Consider the following 18,197-nt stretch of genomic DNA (forward strand, 5'->3'; position numbering starts at 1 on the left):
TACAAGCGGAAATACGTTGGATATTCAGATTAAAAACTATTGTTCCACAGGGTTTAAATAATGAGGTGGATCTTTCAGTTTTCCTCTGAGCATACATAGATTTCCCAAATGTATAACCAACCCCCTTTCCTTCTGCTAGAGTCCATTAGCTTCCTCAGTACGATCCTAAATAGAGGTGTATTGGTTTTAAGTAAATAGAGGTATATATATTTCCTATATATATTTTCAGAAATGTATTTTTTAAATTTTTTAGAGTTGAATTTTTCTAATGTTGTATTTTCCTAATGATGTATTTTTATCTATTTATTGAATGGGATAAGTGCAATATAATTGGTTGTTGTGGGTTTTCCGGGCTGTATTGCCGTGGACTTGGCATTGTAGTTCCTGACGTTTCGCCAGCAGCTGTGGCTGGCATCTTCAGAGGTGTAGCACCAAAAGACAGAGATCTCTCAGTGTCACAGTGTGGAAAAGATGTAGGTCATTTGTATCTACTCAGGAGGGGTGGGGTTGAGCTGAGTCATCCTGTAAGAGTTTCCCAGGGTGTGGAATGCTAATGGCGGGAGGCTTCACTGTATCCTGAGGAGGTTCTTTTGCATATATAATTACTTGTAAATACACCTCTATTAATTATAGGTAGGTCTACCTCCAAGGGCTCTGTGTTTGAATTTATTGGTCCATGGCCACTTTAAGATTTGCCAATTAGGAACCGCCTTGGTGCTGTTAAAAATAACTCTAATGAGCCCCACCCTTACCTTGATGCTGAATGACTTTGCTGTTTGTGAATAGCTACCCCGACGGTGTTGTATTTTGTATCAGATGTTGGAAGTGTAAATTGTAAGTAGTTGTTTTTAATATGCTTGTAATTGTTCATGAATTGTATGAAATGCATGTGCTTACAAAAATTGATATTGTACCTGTAGAATGTGGGCCTGACGAAAGAGTACCTCTGAAACGAGCCAATTGGGATTGGACCGGTACTGCTCGTTGCCGCTGCTACAGGTGCTTCCCTTCATGACTACGCGACGTCGTGGTCAACATACAGCCGTCTGAACTTTGAATTATACAATTTCTGGGACTGTACACTCTCACTTTATTTGGACTTAGCACTTTTAGTGGATATTTACCACATAGGGTATAACTCACTTGTTGAATTATTAAATTTATGTAGTTTCCTTAGAGAATTCAGTTATTCCCTCATTGTGTGGCACGCTTCCTTCCCCCCCCCCTCTGAGTACTCACCTGGAGGTTGGCAACCCTCAATGAGAATCAGAGCTCATGCTGTTGAGTACCTTGTGTTGGCATTCTTCTGTGCTAATTGTAGACATGCAAAAACAGCCCAAAAGATATTTTCAGGATTAAGAATCTCTCTGTGTAGTCTTGTGGAAGTAAATACAGTGATGCCACCATCCCCATAGACAGGCACTCGACACTTTCAATATGCAGGAGATGTACTTAAGAATTAGCATACTACGTTATAGCTAAACAAGCCAGCACTTGAACATCACAAGCGTTGGCACGTGTAGTTTAGTCAATTGTAGAGAAAAATATTGTTTAGGGTAGCCTGGCTTTTAGTCATTGGTAGGGTCCTTTATGCTAGGTCATGCTTTATTCCTATACAATTTCCTTGACATCATTTTCAGATTTAAACTTTGCATTTGGAAAGTTATAGCAGTCTATAGATAAAAATTGAGCTGTATACCTATACCTTATATAAATACATGATAGACAATCCATACTGCATTTTAACTGGGCTATACACATTTTCCGAGTTCATTATGCCCCTTGATTTAATAATGTTTCAATATCGCTTTATCAGTCTATGTTGCATTTTAATTGAGTTGTACAAATTTTCTGATTTTGTTCTGCCATTTGGCCCAGATGTTACCACCTTATTTAAACAAAGGCTGTGCTACAATATTGAGATTCAGACATGGAGACAGAGCTGCCTGGCACCAGTATGTTAGTTCTAAGTCCCAAGGGGGAGTCGACAAAAAAGGACTTTCTGTGGTTCAGGAAAGCCTGGGCACAAGCAGGGATTTTTTTCAGAAGGAACGTGGTGGAATGGAGTTCCAGCACCTCTTGAAAATGGTCACATGGCTGGTGGCCCCGCCCCCGATCTCCAGACGGAGGGCAGTTTATATTAAAGAATTTTTATTGGATTAGAAACATATAATAACAATTATAATCACATTCTTTAATTTTTTCTAATTCTAACCCCCTCCCTTTCCCCCCCCTTTTTATTGACTTCCAACAGTTTTCCAACCCCCTATCCACTTTCCCTCTGCTCCTTCATATTTATTTTATTTGTTTATTATAATATACTTTCAGATTCTTCTAAGCACTATTTCCACTTCCTTTCACATATAAATTGTCATATAAATTGTCATATAAATAAAATTCTCTTAATCTATCTTCTTCATTAAAACTACTAATAATATTCATTTTGATAACCTGTGTTTTATCTTACTCCTTCTATTCTCTTCAATATGGGACAAACAATTTGCCCCCCTTTATACATCAATTCCAATACTTCTATACACATACTTATTATACACACTTATTGTCATTTACTTAAGCTTCTGTTCTATATGTTGTTCTTTATCTATACATATACCATAAGTCTAACAATTAGACCTATCTTTAAATTTACGTATGTATGTATATGTTCACTCTATGTTATACGGTTATCTTTCCAAAAAATATAGATTAGTTAATTTCTGTCCCAATAATTCTCATAGTATCAACGCTATTGCTACTTAATATAATACTTAAAAATCATATAAAGTTGCTTAGAATTTTTCCATTAACTCTCCACCCCCTCGGTATAGTCACTTCTCTCCTCCTGTGTACCTCAATAATTTTCAAACTGCCACAGTTCTCCTCCCACCTCCCATTTTTTGACCAGATATTGTTTCAGCTTTCCCCAGTCCGTGTTAAACTGCCCTGGATCAAGGTCTCTCAGTTTTCTTGTCATTTTGTCCATCTCCGCCATGTACAGCAATTTGTAAATCCAGTCCTCAGTAGTTGGCACTTCTTGTACTTTCCACTTCTGCGCATACAAAAGTCTGGCTGCTGCCGTCATATAGAATATCAATGTCCTATGTTGTGCTGGGATGTCTTCCATTCCCAAGTTCAGTAGCAGGAGTTCTGGGTTCTTATTAACTTGAAATTGTAAAATCTCACTCATTACTCTTACTATTTCCCCCCAGTACTGCCTAGCTACCTCGCAAGTCCACCACATGTGATACATTGATCCCTCATGTTTTTTACATTTCCAGCATTTATTAGACATATTCGAGTTCCCTAGCGCAATCTTCTTTGGCGTCAGATACCAACGGTAAATCATTTTGTAAATATTCTCTTTAATATTGGTACATGTCGTGATTTTCAATGTATGTTTCCACAAGTATTCCCACGCCTCCATTGTTATTTCTTTGTTAAAGTTTATAGCCCACTTCACCATTTGCACTTTGACTGTCTCATCTTCAGTATACCATTTTAACAACACTTTGTAAACCTTAGAAATTTCCTTTTGGTCTTCTTGTAAAATTACTTTCTCTAATTCTGAGTCTTCCATCCTTATCCCTCCCTTCGCACAGTCTGAGTAATAAAGATCTCTAACTTGTCTATATTGAAACCAGTCGTAGTTTGGAGACATCTCTTGTTGCGTTCTTATTCTTATTTTAGAGAATTCTATTTGAGTTATCTCCTTATACGTTAAACACTGTTGTTCATTATCGACCGTTCTTGGATCTATTACTTCATATGGAACCACCCAGGAGGGAATTCCTTCTTGTAGGTATTCTTTGTACTTCTTCCAAATTGTGAAGAGGCTTCTGCATGGCGCAGAGGGCAATCTAAACTCCCCTCTGTCTGGAGATCAGGGGGTGGGGCCACCGGCCATGGGAGCATTTTCTCTGAGGGCGATTTAAACTTTAAAAAACTCCTGCCTTGTTCCAGCTGACCCAAAATGACGTCATTGTGCAGTCCTGAGTTCCACCACCTCTTTTCCCAGAAAAAAGCCCTGGGCACAAGTATCTCTGCCTCCTTCAACTTCCCACTGATTTCAGTAATAAATTAACACGGATACTCTCAGTACTCATTTTAAATTTACACTACACTGGTTCATCTCCACTATTTGAAACTTTCTTCAGGGAGATTATGTGGTAGTAACATCCAAAGACACAGTAAGAGAATTGCTTCTTTGGAAAAGTTCAGTCAGTCAGTCAATACTTTTATTGGCATAAAATAAAGTCAAACAAAACCAGTATTTAAAGTCACAAAATGCAAAATACAATCCACTTTGGAAAAGTTGTGGAACCATGAGAGAATCTGATGAAAATCAAGGAAATCAATGTGAAGTGTTTTGGCAAGGAAACAGGATTTGTGGCTGTTTCAAAATACACATAGCATAAAATCTTCCCTTTGCTTTATACTCCAGCTGGTTGGCCAGCTTTTAAACTGGTCCCTCTCGCTGCCCTTTTAGTTTCAGTTTGTTCTGCAGCAATTATCAGATGGTGTAATTTAGCTCCATGCCATGAAAAGCTTCAGCTGCCCATTTCTGTCTATTAGGCTGCTACGTAAGAGACAAGGCATTTTCCCCCCGCCTAGCTGACAACTTTAACCCCAGCCCTGGTGTTAAAATTCTGTTGTCTATAAAAATGATCATGAAAAAAAATAATTCATCTTCCTATAGACTGTAAAATCATAGATGTTTTATTCAATAAAATAATAATAACATTTGATTTATATACCGCCCTTCAGGACAACTTAATGCCCACTCAGAGCAGTTTACAAAGTATGTCATTATTATCCCCACAACAAAACACCCTGTGAGATGGGTGAGGCTGAGAGAGCTCCAGAGAGCCGTGATTAGCCCAAGGTCACCCAGCTGGCTTCAAGTGGAAGAGTGGGGAATCAAACCCGGCTCTCCAGATTAGAGTCCCACACACTTAACCACTACACCAAACTGGCTCTCCTCTCCTAAGTGGGAATAGTACATGTATGTAAAGCACTGTCAAATCACAGCCAACTTATGGTGACCCCCGTGGGGCTTTCAGAGCAAGGGACATTCAGAGGTGATTTGCCATTGCCTGACTCTGTATAGCAACCCTGGTCTTCCTTGCAGTTCTCCCATCCAAATACTAACCTGGACCAGTTCTGTTTAGCTTCTGGGATCTGAGATCAGGCTAGCCTGGGCCATGCAGGTCAAGGTATAAAAAGTGTTGGGATGGTTAATTCAGAAACCAAGGACAAAATGTGGACTGCTAAGTCAAACTAGGAAGGATGGAGGCATGCTTGTGTATGTGTATAGCATGCTTTGATAGCATTACTATCGAAAGGGTTCCTGTACCATTAAGCCAGAGGAGTTAGCCATGTTAGTCTGTAGTAGCAAAACAGTAAAGAGTCCAGTAGCACCTTTAAGACTAACCAACTTTATTGTAGCATAGGCTTTCGAGAACCACAGCTCTCTTAGTCAGATCTGACGAAGAGAGCTGTGGCTCTGGAAAGCGTATGCTACAATAAAGTTGGTTAGTCTTAAAGGTGCTACTGGACTCTTTACTGTTTTGTACCATTAAGAGTCATCATAGGAGGGAATATTCCATCTGGAACTGCTTTTCCTGTCACTGGAGTACTATGACTGGAAAAGCCAAGTGCTGCCTTTTTTGATCTTTTTACACTGCTACCCCAGCTATGCTTACTTGGAAGTAAGCTCCATTGAGTTTCAGCATAGCTTACTTCTAGGTACCTATGGCTAGAATTAGATAGACTCTTCAAGTTACAGGAAGTTGCTGACAGTCTTAATTTTTTGACTGTTGTGACATTTAAGGATCACTATTTCTTTTGGCCTTAAGCATTAAAAAATTGCATCCAAAATCTATATCTCCAGTATCAATTCCACTGATATGTATGCTTATGTATAATTCATGATGATATCATAGTGATGATGTATATAGTACCATAAATGTACAAGACCATGTACAAATCTTAATATGACTATGTGAAGTCCTCCTGAAACATGTACTTACAATTTGGAAGGATGGGTGCAAGAGAAGGATACACACATTGCAGCATTCTTACCAAAACCCATGGCTTCAGAGTTCCTTCGTGTGCAGATAAGAGGCTATGGCTAAGTGGTGACATTCACACTTTATATATATGCAGAGGAGTTAGCCGTGTTAGTCTGTGGTAGCAAAATCAAAAAGAGTCTAGTAGCACTGTAATGATTTCAAGAAATGGGTGCGTGTGTCTTTAAATGTTTGGTGAGATAGGTGAAGAGTGGGGGGGGGGTGAAAGAGAGAGATGAGTGAGTGATATGATTGGTTGATGACAGAGAGTGGGTGGAGTGAAGGCAGTTTTCAGTTATTGAGGGAGAGAAAAAAAGATTCAGTTAGGGCAAGAGAGGCGAGCTGTGTGCAGCCTGAGTGTGTTCATGTATTTGTGAGGGAAAGGCAACCTGAGTGGAAGCCTGAACTGAGTGTGTCTGTGAGACTATATATTCACTCTATTTGAAGCAGGCAAACTGTGTGTGCGCCTGAGAGAGAAAGAATTGAGAGTGAAAAGAAAACAGGCTAGCTGTGTGCTGTCTGAGGAGTTCTCTGTGAGAGAAATAGAGCCTAGAGAAAGAGGCTGTGTGTGAAGCCTTACAAGGGATCTGTGTGAATGAGTTTGGATGAAGCAACTAGAAGAACTAAGAATTACTTTTATGTAACCAATACGCTTCTTAAAAAATAAACTTTTATTTTGTTTTGTTATATCCCAGAGTAGCAGTCATTGTTATCTCCCATTCCTATCCTCAGGGCCACATAGAACCACGAAGGAGCCTGACGCATAAACACGTTACCAAAGGGAAAACTTAAATAAAATATATTGGAATTTAATATTCCTGGTGGCAGCTAACTACCCAGAGGGTGTGAAGGGAAAGATTAAAGCAAAATCCACCCTAAAGAAAGTGAAGCACCTTTAAGACTAACCAATAAAATTGGTTAGTCTTAAAGGTACTACTGGACTCTTTTTGATTTTTATATATACGAAGTCCCAGGTTCAATTCCCTAATAGCTCCAGCTAGATGGATCTCAGGCAACAGGCACAGGGAAAGATCTCTGTCCTCCAGAGAACTGTTCTCAGTCAGAATAGGCAGTACTGAACAAGATGGACCAATAATCTGAATCAATTAAGCCAAGTCAACTACATTGGTTAATATTCTGTGCTTTAAAAAATTTAAAGCTGAATTCTGCCTCTTGCTTAAAGTATTAAAAAAACTAATATATAATTTTGCAAGTTTTACTTTTATTCTGCTAGTTATAGAGATAAGCAAGAAGCTCTGTAGGGTGCAGGAATGAAGCCACTCCATAACTTCTGGAAATCCTTGAGAACTGCCCCACTCCCTCTCTGACTTCCAACAGATGTTTCTCATACACCCTCAAGTCAATCTTTGCAGATTTTCCCTCTGTGTGTGTATATATGCACATTTTCAAGATGTTAAAATTATCTGCCCAATAACAAATCCTTGCACAGAGCTGAAAAACAACGCAAGTCCTGTTGGTATTTATGCTGATATTTCTCTTAGGGTCTTTCCTCATTAAAAACCTAGTATACAAGTCTTGGGCAGTGAGACAATAGCAAGTGGCTTATTCTGGAGTAAAATATCTTTGCCGGAGTGAAGGAAAGATTGTGAAATTTTGCAATTTCACTAGATACATTTCTTGGAACCTCAAAGGTTTCATAGTGTTTTCACCAACTGTTCCACCAGAGGTTTTTTAACTTATTTCAAATGCTCATAAGTTCTTCCTCAGTTCTTTGTGGGATATTGTTTTTAATCTCATTCATTTCAGTTGAAAATGCATTCAAGGCTGTGGGAAAAGTTTGTGAAAAAAATAAAATACAATCTTTTTCTAGGCATGCTGAGAACTTCACAACAAACCTCATTCAACCGCTGCAATCTACTTGTGAGTCTAGCCTTATATCAGTTTGTCTCACTGAGTAGTTGAGTACTAACTTGAGCACTGATCTGGGCTGTGCAGTAGTCCTGGTTGATGTTTCATTTCTCTATGTCTTGTGGGCACATTTGTACCTGCGCAGTTGGTTAAACCCATGTCCACCCCCAGTCATGGTCAGATCACGTCATTAAAGGTCACAGATAACTTAGTTTGCCCCTGTTAGATCACGTCATTAAAGGTCACAGATAACTTAGTTTGCCCCTGTTAGTGACTGTGCAGGGCCGATTCCAGACGGCCCCCTGCCTTGCGAAACGTCGCGCGTCGTCGCGCGTCGTTGCGCAGAAAACGCGAAATATCGCGTTTTCTCGCGCGAGTTTTGCGCGACGTCGCGCAAAACTCGCGCGAGAAAACGCGATATTTCGCGTTTTCTGCGCAACGACGCGCGACGACGCGCGACGTTTCGCGAGGCAGGGGGCCGTCTGGAATCGGCCCAGGAGAAAGAATTTAAATGATAGCCTTCTATTGACAAAACATTCCTCTTATTTTTACATTTTAAAAAATGTTAAAACAATTTATTTGAATGAGAGGATAAATTATGACTCTGTGAAGCTGGGTGAGAATACATGTGAATGAACTGCTCTAGATTTGGCCTGGTTAGCAGTCTCTAATGTTCAGGCTATTGGACAGATTCAGACAAATAACCAGTTTTTAAAAAACACATACACGCCACATTTTTTCCTAAGAAATTCTTTATTTCTATGTTATCAAGAGCGGAACTACAAGTGAGAAAAGGCACAGGTTGGACACTTGCCAGCTTCCCTCAAGTTTTGATGGGAAATGTAGGTAGCTTGGCGGAATGTTGGACAAGTGACAGTTGAAAAGTCCATTGGACAGCAGTCAGAGAGCGAAGCTGCGAGACCAGGATGCCTACATTTCCCATCAAAACTTGAGGGAAGCTGACAAGTGTCCAACCTGTGCCTTTTGTCACTTGTAGTTCCGCTCTTAATAATTCTTTCTTTAAGCAACTGGACGTAGTACATGTTGGTACACCGCAGAACACAGAGGTGGGGGTTAATGTAGATAATACTTTTCTGTGAATGAGCAAACATAGCAACTATCCTGTCAGGTTCAAGCAGATTGAGCCAAAGGCGAAGTGCCCAGGGAAGATTCAGCTCCAGCGATCACAACACCCAGTCATCAAGCCAACTGAACCAGCGAGTGCTTGAGCATGCTATCCTAAACCATAAACATAAACAAATTAAAAGTAACATTTTAAAAATGTATAAACTCTTCCCTCAATCAGAGCAACAGCAGTCAATGCTCCATGATCAACAACCAAGCACCAGCCATTTAAAAAATTATGAACAAAACTGAGAGAGCAAATATTTAAAATATTAATACTCTACCTACTTACAGAAGTTCTTAAAGAAGTTTACAACATTTAAAATGATGTAAAGCAACTAAGCAATACTTAACAATCATACAGCTTGCCAAAATTTAAGTACAACAGCAAAACCAGTCAATTTGAAATGTAATCAGGGCAATATCCTCTTGATTAAAGAACATGGGGAGGTTGGTGTAGGGAAATGCAGTTATACCTTCTCCCTCCGCACTGCCCCTCCCCATATCTCTCAAGGGAGAGGGACAAAAAGGAGGGGATCTGACATATGCAAGGAAGGTAAGTAAGCAAGAGGATTTGGTAATCTAGATTAATTTTTCAGAATTATGATATAAAAAGTTGTGTGTGTGTGAACATCACTACAGAGGATGGCAAAGCAGACATCTTCTTTCCCCTTTCCTCCCTTCCCCACCCCACTAGTACCTCTGACCCCATATTTATTGGTAGGGGATCAAGGTGGGGCACAAGGAAGAACAGAGATTCCTTACTCTGCCTGCCCCTCTTCCCTTTCAATGTTTTGTACATCTCCACTAATTAGGTCATAATTCTGACTGTGTGCCAAGGCAGCCAGTTCCTCTTATTCATTACTTTAACTTCTTCTGGCATTGCAGTACAAGTGTCTAAAATGCTCAGTTTGTCACATCAATGTCTTTCTGCTCTTTAGCATGATTGTTTGCCATTTGGCACCATCTCCCATAGTTTTCAAGCCCTTATCTAAATAATGTGGACCACTTATCTCTGACTATTATCTCTCTCCCTTGCTGAATTCAGTTAAAGTTCTCTCTGCTACAATTGCAAATCTTTTTTTCTGATGATGTTGATTCCTTTCCTCATTCGGTGTGCAGAGACAGCGTGGCATATGTAGAGGCTAGCATGTAGGAGTGGAGTGTCTTAGGCATCAAATCCTGAGAAAGCTCAATAGTAATGCAATCCTAAACATAATTACAACCTTTTAATCCCATTGACTACAATGGATTTTAAAGTGTGTAATTTAGGTTTGCTAGGTTCACACTTTGAGTGTGTTTATGTGGGGGGAATCTCTGTGTTCCTGGGCTGATTCCAGACGGCCCTCCCCATCCCGAAACGTTGTGCATCGTGAAGTTGCGCAAAATTCGCGCGAGAAAACGCGATATTTCGCGTTTTCCACACGACGACGCGCAACATTTCGGGATGGGGAGGGCTGTCTGGAATCGGCCCTGGCCAGCCTTCCTGCCACTGCTCAGCTGGGTGGTGGTGGGAAAGGGGGGATGGGGAGGGCAATTGCTGACATCCTGATGCAATAACATCATTTCTACCATGCCTGGAAGAGTCATCATCTTGTCACTGGTGATGCTTTAGTATTTAGTCAAAACTCTATGGTTGAATCATAGAGCTGAATGCTAGAATGTTGCCAGTGATGCACTTCCGGTTGTGCAGAAAGTGATACAGGTGACATCATTACACCACTGGTGAGCCCCGTCCCCTTAAACAAGTCAGTCTCCTGATAGTTGCCAGTCTCATGCTGGCAACCCTAGTGTAACTGCTTAAGAATGCAATGGAGATTGCATTGGGCAAGTAATCATTTCAAAGCCTAACCTACCTTATAAGAATTAGACAACTCTAGCCACACTGCCTTGTATTCTTCTCAAGGTTTGCAAGGTATGAAGTTGTGTGTGCATACGACTGCATTTATTAAAGACAGCCATGGAAACAAAACTACACTCTAGTATGAATCCAAATTTGCTTAGTTCGGACAGAACAGAAATCCATGATTTTGTTCAACTATGCATTTGAAGAAAGGAGCTTTGACTCTCGAAAGTTTATATCTTGAAAATCTTGTTGGTCTCTAAGGTGCCACTGGACTCAAATCCTGGGCCGATTCCAGACGGCCCTCCCCATCCCGAAACGTTGCGCGTCGTCACGCGGAAAACGCGAAATATCGGGTTTTCTCGCGCAAGTTTTACGCAACATCGCGCAAAACTCGCGCGAGAAAACGTGATATTTTGCGTTTTCCGTGCGACGACGCACGATGTTTCGGGATGGGGAGGGCCGTCTGGAATCGGCCCTGCTGTGGTTCATTTGTGAAACCAGGATTCAGCTCAAAGATACTTTGCCTCAGCAAATGTTGGTTTCATTGCCTTCTCTCTGTAGCCTGTGAAGGCATTGCCGGAGAATAAGTCAGGATTAAGACATAATGTCTGCATTATGACAAATCATAGTTAATATTGAGGTTTTTAAACCAACTTCATTTCCATATGGACTGCAGAGTACATAGAGACCACTCTCTTGTCTGCGGGTGCCACATTGTGAGTCTTTTGTTATCTACCCAGGGATCAGCCAGACATAGTGGTGGCAAACAGTATCTGATAGAAACTTGAAAAGGAGAAATTAATAGAAACACTTTCTCAAGAAGCTGAACAGAGAGCCAAACTGACCTAATCTCAGTGATTATCATATAGTCTTTTTTAAATATCACAGTAATTATGCGAAGCAGGAAAGGCTGACGGCAATACAAGCCTTAGATTCTGGGCATTTGGAATGGGCACTGATTTGGCATGGACATCGAAGCCAGGTCTGTGCCATTTTCCCTTTCATTTGTTATTTTTATCATAGAGTGGTGTTTGGAACGGCATACCAGGAAGCGGCATTCTGGCCAGCAGGATGACCATGTGCCTCTTGGATGTTATACCCCTTCCTTCTCAAGAAAATACAAGGGAAGGACTAGTCCACCTCCAGCTCACCATCAGCCAGAGAGCAGCGACTGCAGGAAGTTTGCTATCTCCCTCTCTGCCAAAAAGAGCTCTGTTCCAACTGTCAGGGGAAAGATCCTTGGACTTCTGCCATTAACCATACATACTGGAAAATGTCATGGCAATGCAGAGGCCGAGGCCCGAGAAGAGTGACACACCACCTGCAGTCCAGATTGAGGGTGATAGACTCCAGCTTTAAAAATGTTTCTCCATGTAAAAAAAGTTCCTTGCAAACTGAAAAGTAACCCAGCAGGGGGAGAGTTCAACTCTTTCTCTTTGCTCATTGTTCTAGTTTTCTATTTGCAGAGTGTTTTAGCATAAGAGAGTATGCGCATGTGCACACATACACACACACCAATCTGACGTGATGCAGTATATATGTTATTCTTCAGTATATATGGACATAAGGAGGACCCTGAGAGGTTATATTCCCTCCCACTCTAGAAAAATACAGTAAGGAAAGATCAGAACAGATCCTAAGAACTACACTGCTCAGTCTGGCATTGGCAGTAGGGTTGCCAAGAGCTTCTGGGACGGGGGAAGGGAGAGTCACTGGAAACTGGTATCTTGCAAAAAAACTGGTATCTTATTTTTAATTTCTGTTTATATTTCTCATTTGTTTCATTTCTTTTATTTCTTATTTCTCTTTGTGTGTCTTAGATCTAACACTTTGAATTGAATTTTAATTCCTATGAACCCCTTTGGGAGACCATTTCTTACCTGCAAAGCAGGATAAAAATGTAATAAATAATAACAAATAGCACAGAGCTCTACTCTAAACTTAATCAGCTAGACCCATATCTAAAGACTGAACTTCTACCTGTTGATTTCAGTCCTCACCTCCCCACCTCTGGTCCTCCTTTCCCATAAACCCTACAGCTGGGAGTAGCTTTTCTGTGTTCAAAAATGAGAAATTTTGTGTCTGCTTTATATTACACAATAGATAGCAGAGAGAAGGGGAAAATAAGTTACACAGATGTCTAGGAAGAGATGGCAGAAAACTGAGAACTCTCCTGTAAAGGAAAAATCATTCACTTGTTACAAATTGAAAATATGACCAAAGTGGTCAATAGCAGGAGAAGTGAACAACATAATTTATTTGGACTTTCAAAAAGCCTATGACAAGTTCCTCACAAGAGGCTCATAAAATATACCAAGTTGTCATGCAGTGCACTGGGTAGTGTTGTTGTGGGCCAGAAACTGGTTAAAAGGCAGGAAACTTTTTAAAGCCTTTTTTTCCCCCAGAAGTAGGCCAGCAACACTTCTGTACAAGACTAAAAGATGCCTGCTATTAAAATTTAGGTAACACATTCCATGATAAGGCCTCAACTTCTGCAATGATGACTATCTCTGGTTACACTTCTTTTAAAATATTTTATAAACTTATATAGAAAACCTTAAAGCAATATATGTTACCATATTTTGTTGTTGTTGTTAGGACCAAGGACTAATAATGGCGAATGGCTAACACAGGTGCCACCATTTTGGGATAGAAACCTATCGGTAGAAGCACACAGTTAGAGATGCCATCTTTCCAACCAGCCTCAAAGCTGGTTGAATCATGGACTTAGAATGGTCACTTGCTAACTACTGCATATCAGTGGATGATAAAGGCACTGGCTGTGCAAGAGCTGGATGAGATAATCCAGTAAACTACTCCTGATACTAGTAGTACCGCTAGTTCTAGTATGACATCCATCTTCAACACCAGTTGGTTGACTTTTGCTGCAGTTCTAAAGACACTTACTGAGAGTAAGTACCAGAGAACAAAATGGGACTTACTTCTGAGGAGACCTGCTTAGAATTGCAACCATACTGTAGTAGCAGTGAGTTTGTAGAGTGTACTACCAAGAGACAGTGAAGTGGGTAAAGAACTAATTAACATATTTGAAATAACTGATGTGTTGTCAACTTTATTTCTACTGTCAAAAGCACAGAAGAAGAATTGACAAGGTTCTTTTAAACATCATATGCTGCAGTTCTGGTGAGGCAGAACATACAACCTTTAAAACATTAATATGGAAAACAAACAAAAGCCCATGTCAATGAAATGGAAAATATATAACTAGCAAGTAGCATGCTCACCAGCTAAGATCTGTATCAGCGGCTGCACTCAGAGGTGAGGTGAGTGGCCGCTAAGAAGAGGGCCTTCTTGTTGCGGTGCCTTAGTATTACAATACCCTCCCTGTAACTGTTTGCTTCATTCTAGGTATGCTGAGAATTGCACTATGAATATGCTCAGCTGGTCAACATACTTAGTTTGAATTCCTTCAGTTGTACATGATGTGAGCCCCTGATGGGACTGTCTCACTGTTCCCTGGTGAAGTTCATCTCGAGTACAGGACCATGCCAAATAGCTTTGCACTTGTTGCAGCTGTTTTTGCCTACTTGAACAAAATCATCTTATTTACAGGAGAAGAGGCTGTATCCCCAAAACCATGGTAGTTCAGACCATTACATTTACCATAAAGCACAGAAGTGCTTGCTGTTCAACCACACTTTGTAGCTGCTCAGTGACATGCTTACTTTAAATGATTGACATCAGCTAGGTTGTATTGACAGCTTGTTTTTGTGCCTGTGAAGTGAAGTCAGCAGTATCCTTTCAGGAACAGATCATAAGCCTAGCTGAGAGCATGGGCATACTGAAAGCACCCAGAAATACTATGTAGTAAGTCTCAACTCAAATAATCTCAAGCTGATTGTCCAGTGTTGCTGGACATTGCCCTGGAGCCAACCTCCTGGCAACCCTCCCTGCCAGCCTCCCAGCCCAGGATCGCTTCCCCAAGGGTCCCCAGCTCAGCAGCCCTACTCTCTGGGGGTGGGCAAACCCACTGCAGGGCATGGGGCCCCAGCAGCCAGAGGCATGGCTGGCATGGAGCAGAAAGAAATGGGGGAAGGCCTGGGAGAAGCTGTCTGCCACTGCTGCTCAGCTGATGTTCATGGCGGTGCAGCAGCAACCCCAACGGCTACCGCAGCAGCTCCCAAGGCCCTTGCTGCCAGTGTCCTGGGCCCAGACAGACGGGGCTGCTCACTGTCCGAAGGAGGAGAGCTGGCGGGATCGAGCCTCCTCGGCAGCAGCGGACGCCAGGCCTAGCCAGAAGAGGCTGTGCCCAGGCAGTGTGGGATAGGCTTGGCCAGGACCGGGGGAGGGATGGGGGAAGATCCCCGAGGGAGGGAGGTGGGGAGGGAAGGAGGCACAGGGTTGGCCAAGGGAGCCAGGGGGTAGGGCAGAGGGAGAAAGGAGCCAGTATGAGGGCCAACGGCCAGAGGTCCACCTGGGCATGTGCAAGGCCTGGGATCAGGGTGGTTCAGGAACTGGTGGGGTTGGTGGGGGAAGAAGAATAAAAGAGGCGCTCCCAGGGATGCCAGGGAGGAGATGGCTGGCCTGACAGAGAGAGTGAGGGAAGTCAGAGCCCAGAAGGGGAGGAGGAGGAGGCTGCTGTAAACCCCCTCCCCAACCCACATCTGAGGCTGAGGGAGCTCCCTCAGGTGGGCAACAATGGCAGAAAGTAGACCCAGTACTGCGGGAGGCGCACTCACTCACACTGGTTTTCCCCCAATTTAACTGTGCACTTTTAAATATTAGAGGTGGTTGCAGTGGCACACAGGCGGCCAGAGAAGGTACAGTAAATAAGTCTAATCACATGAAAAATAGTTACCATTTTGTAAAAAGACACATCCAAATTCATTTGGGTGTATCTAAACTGATTGCCAAACAGTTGTGGCTCAGTGGTAGAAAATATGCTTTGCATGCCAAAGGTCACAGGTTCAATCCCCAGCATCTCTACTTCAAAGAACCAAGTAGTAGGTGATGGGGAAGACCTCTGCCTGATGAGTCCCTGGAGAGCCACTGCCAGTTTGAGTAGACAATAATGACCTTGATGGACTTATGGTCTGATTCACTATAAAGCAACTTCATGTGATTCCCTGGTTGTGACTAGTGAACAGGATGTGAGCTGAACCAATGGGAGTTCAAGTACAAGTGCTTGGTGCTAAACCTGATGACTTTTTAGGGGCAAGTAAAACCTTTCCTTTTTGCCTGAGCTTCTGCAGATTGTTGATGTTTTGTTCAGTTGGTGTGGGGGTATTAGTGGTTTTTTTCTGGATGGGCTGCTACTGATTCCTTCTTTGCTACTTATTAGACATGGGCATGGACTGGAAAAAAAATAGACCATCGGTCTGTGATCTGTTGATTTTCACAGACCACAGACCATTCACAGACTCGCCCCAGTTCATGGACCAGTTTGTTGGTCCATGGTCCATCACTTTTGGGGCCCCTAGGGCCGCCCCCTTTGCACTGACAGAAGCCAAACTCACAGCAAGTCTTCATTAGGCTCTCCTCCAGCCACCCTCCAAGTTTGGCCAAGACTGCATTTCAGAGGTTCACGTTACAGACCCCCAAAGTGGCTGCCCCCAAAAAACTTTCAGTAGATAGAATAGGAACTGCAAACGCCAATTGACTTGCATTGGCTTGCAGCACCAAAAAGTTGCAATGAAAAGTCCCTTCCCCACACCTGGGGAAAGGAGACTTGGGCTCCCCTATTTGGAAGGACCCTTCTCCACCAGTGGGCAGTGATGGTGAGGTAGCCATGATGACTGTGAAGTGCACAGTCCACTCTTGTGCTCTGGCCAACTGGTTCCTGGCCATCTCTGCTACACAGTTGTAGAGCACTGGCAAGACTTGTTGGCCTACGGTCCGCCACAAGGGCATTGTGAACCAGGGGGCAAAATGATGCAGTTCCTGGTGAAAGCCCACACCCTCCAACACGAACAAAGGTAGTCCATCCAGGGCTATAATCTCAGCCAGTACACAAGTGCCCGCTTCCTGAGCCCTCCCCCTGAATCCTTTGCTTGGTACAGATTACCTTGATGGAACAACCTCCTGAAGGGTAGCCTGCCTGAAAGTTTTATTCCCATCCACAGCACCCTCAGTGCGAGTCTTTTCCCTCAGGGTGGACTCCTATTCCCCTCCCCCTTCTCCCTGCTCAGAAGCCCTATTGCCCCCCCCCCGGATGGTTCTTGTTAAGGCACCATGCTCGGGTGATGCCTCTTCAGATGGCTCCAGAGGACACTGGATGGCAGGTGATTAGGGTCTGAGCCCCTAGGCACCAGGGTATTGCTGGTCTGGCAACACGCCAAACAGGGGTAATTGGGGAGAGTTAGGAAGTGCTGCCAAAGTGTGGGACTGAAACAGTGACTGGGAGTTGGAGGGTCAAGAGGAGGATGGAGCCTTAACCACTGAGGTGAGGGCTGGACTGGAAGAATGGAGTGCAGGCAGGGGCAGCCCCAAGAGGTTGGGATGTGGAGGAGCTGGATGCTGGGGCGTAGACTTTCCAATTTCTGGGGGGGGGGGGGCTGGGGCTGGGCCAGAGGCATTGCTATGCCAGGTCCTTAAAAGAACCGGGCCCCAGTGACAACACAGGGAGGAGCCAATGCCATCACAAGGAGGGGTTTCCATTGCTACCATCCATGGAAGCAATGGGGTCATGGGGGATTTAGGGAGGAGCTCCCCACAAATTTAGAGGGACCCATGGGGACCCCCTAACAACGCCTCTGGGCTGGGCCAAACTTAGGAAAAGGTAAGAGTTGGCCAGTGGTTATAGTGGTATCTAAAAAGACATGAGAATGACCTTTCTGAGGTGCAGGAAGAAACAGGTATGGTATGGCCTGTTCTGATAAGTTTAGCTAATTCTAGTAGTAGCTGCTGATGCAGACATTTTCCTTGTCTGAATATTCTGGCCTGTACACAGTAGATATTCTATTTTGGTTCTTGGCAAATATATGTGAATGTCTGCTGGGACAGGTTTACCTGGGTTGTGAAGGCAGGGTGTAATCCCTGCAGCTTCTAACTTTTAGGTAATAGCATTTCAAATTTACTAAAGTGTTTTATAGCTTTTTATCCAAACAACCACCATGCAAAGTAAGCCACAATGCAATCATACTGTTATACGCTTGAAACCAGTTCATGTTAGCTGTAGCTGACTAGTTGGTGAACAACTGTCAATACACATCTACTTGATCAACTCTTTAGAGTGTAGACATTTTAAAAAGAATGCTTAACAGGTTTGCTGGGGCCATTAGTTAACTTTAAAAAGGATCTGGTTCTGCATCCACTTCAGCAAACATAGA

Source organism: Eublepharis macularius, chromosome 10 (genome assembly GCF_028583425.1).
Source record: "Eublepharis macularius isolate TG4126 chromosome 10, MPM_Emac_v1.0, whole genome shotgun sequence".
Lineage (NCBI taxonomy): Eukaryota > Metazoa > Chordata > Lepidosauria > Squamata > Eublepharidae > Eublepharis > Eublepharis macularius.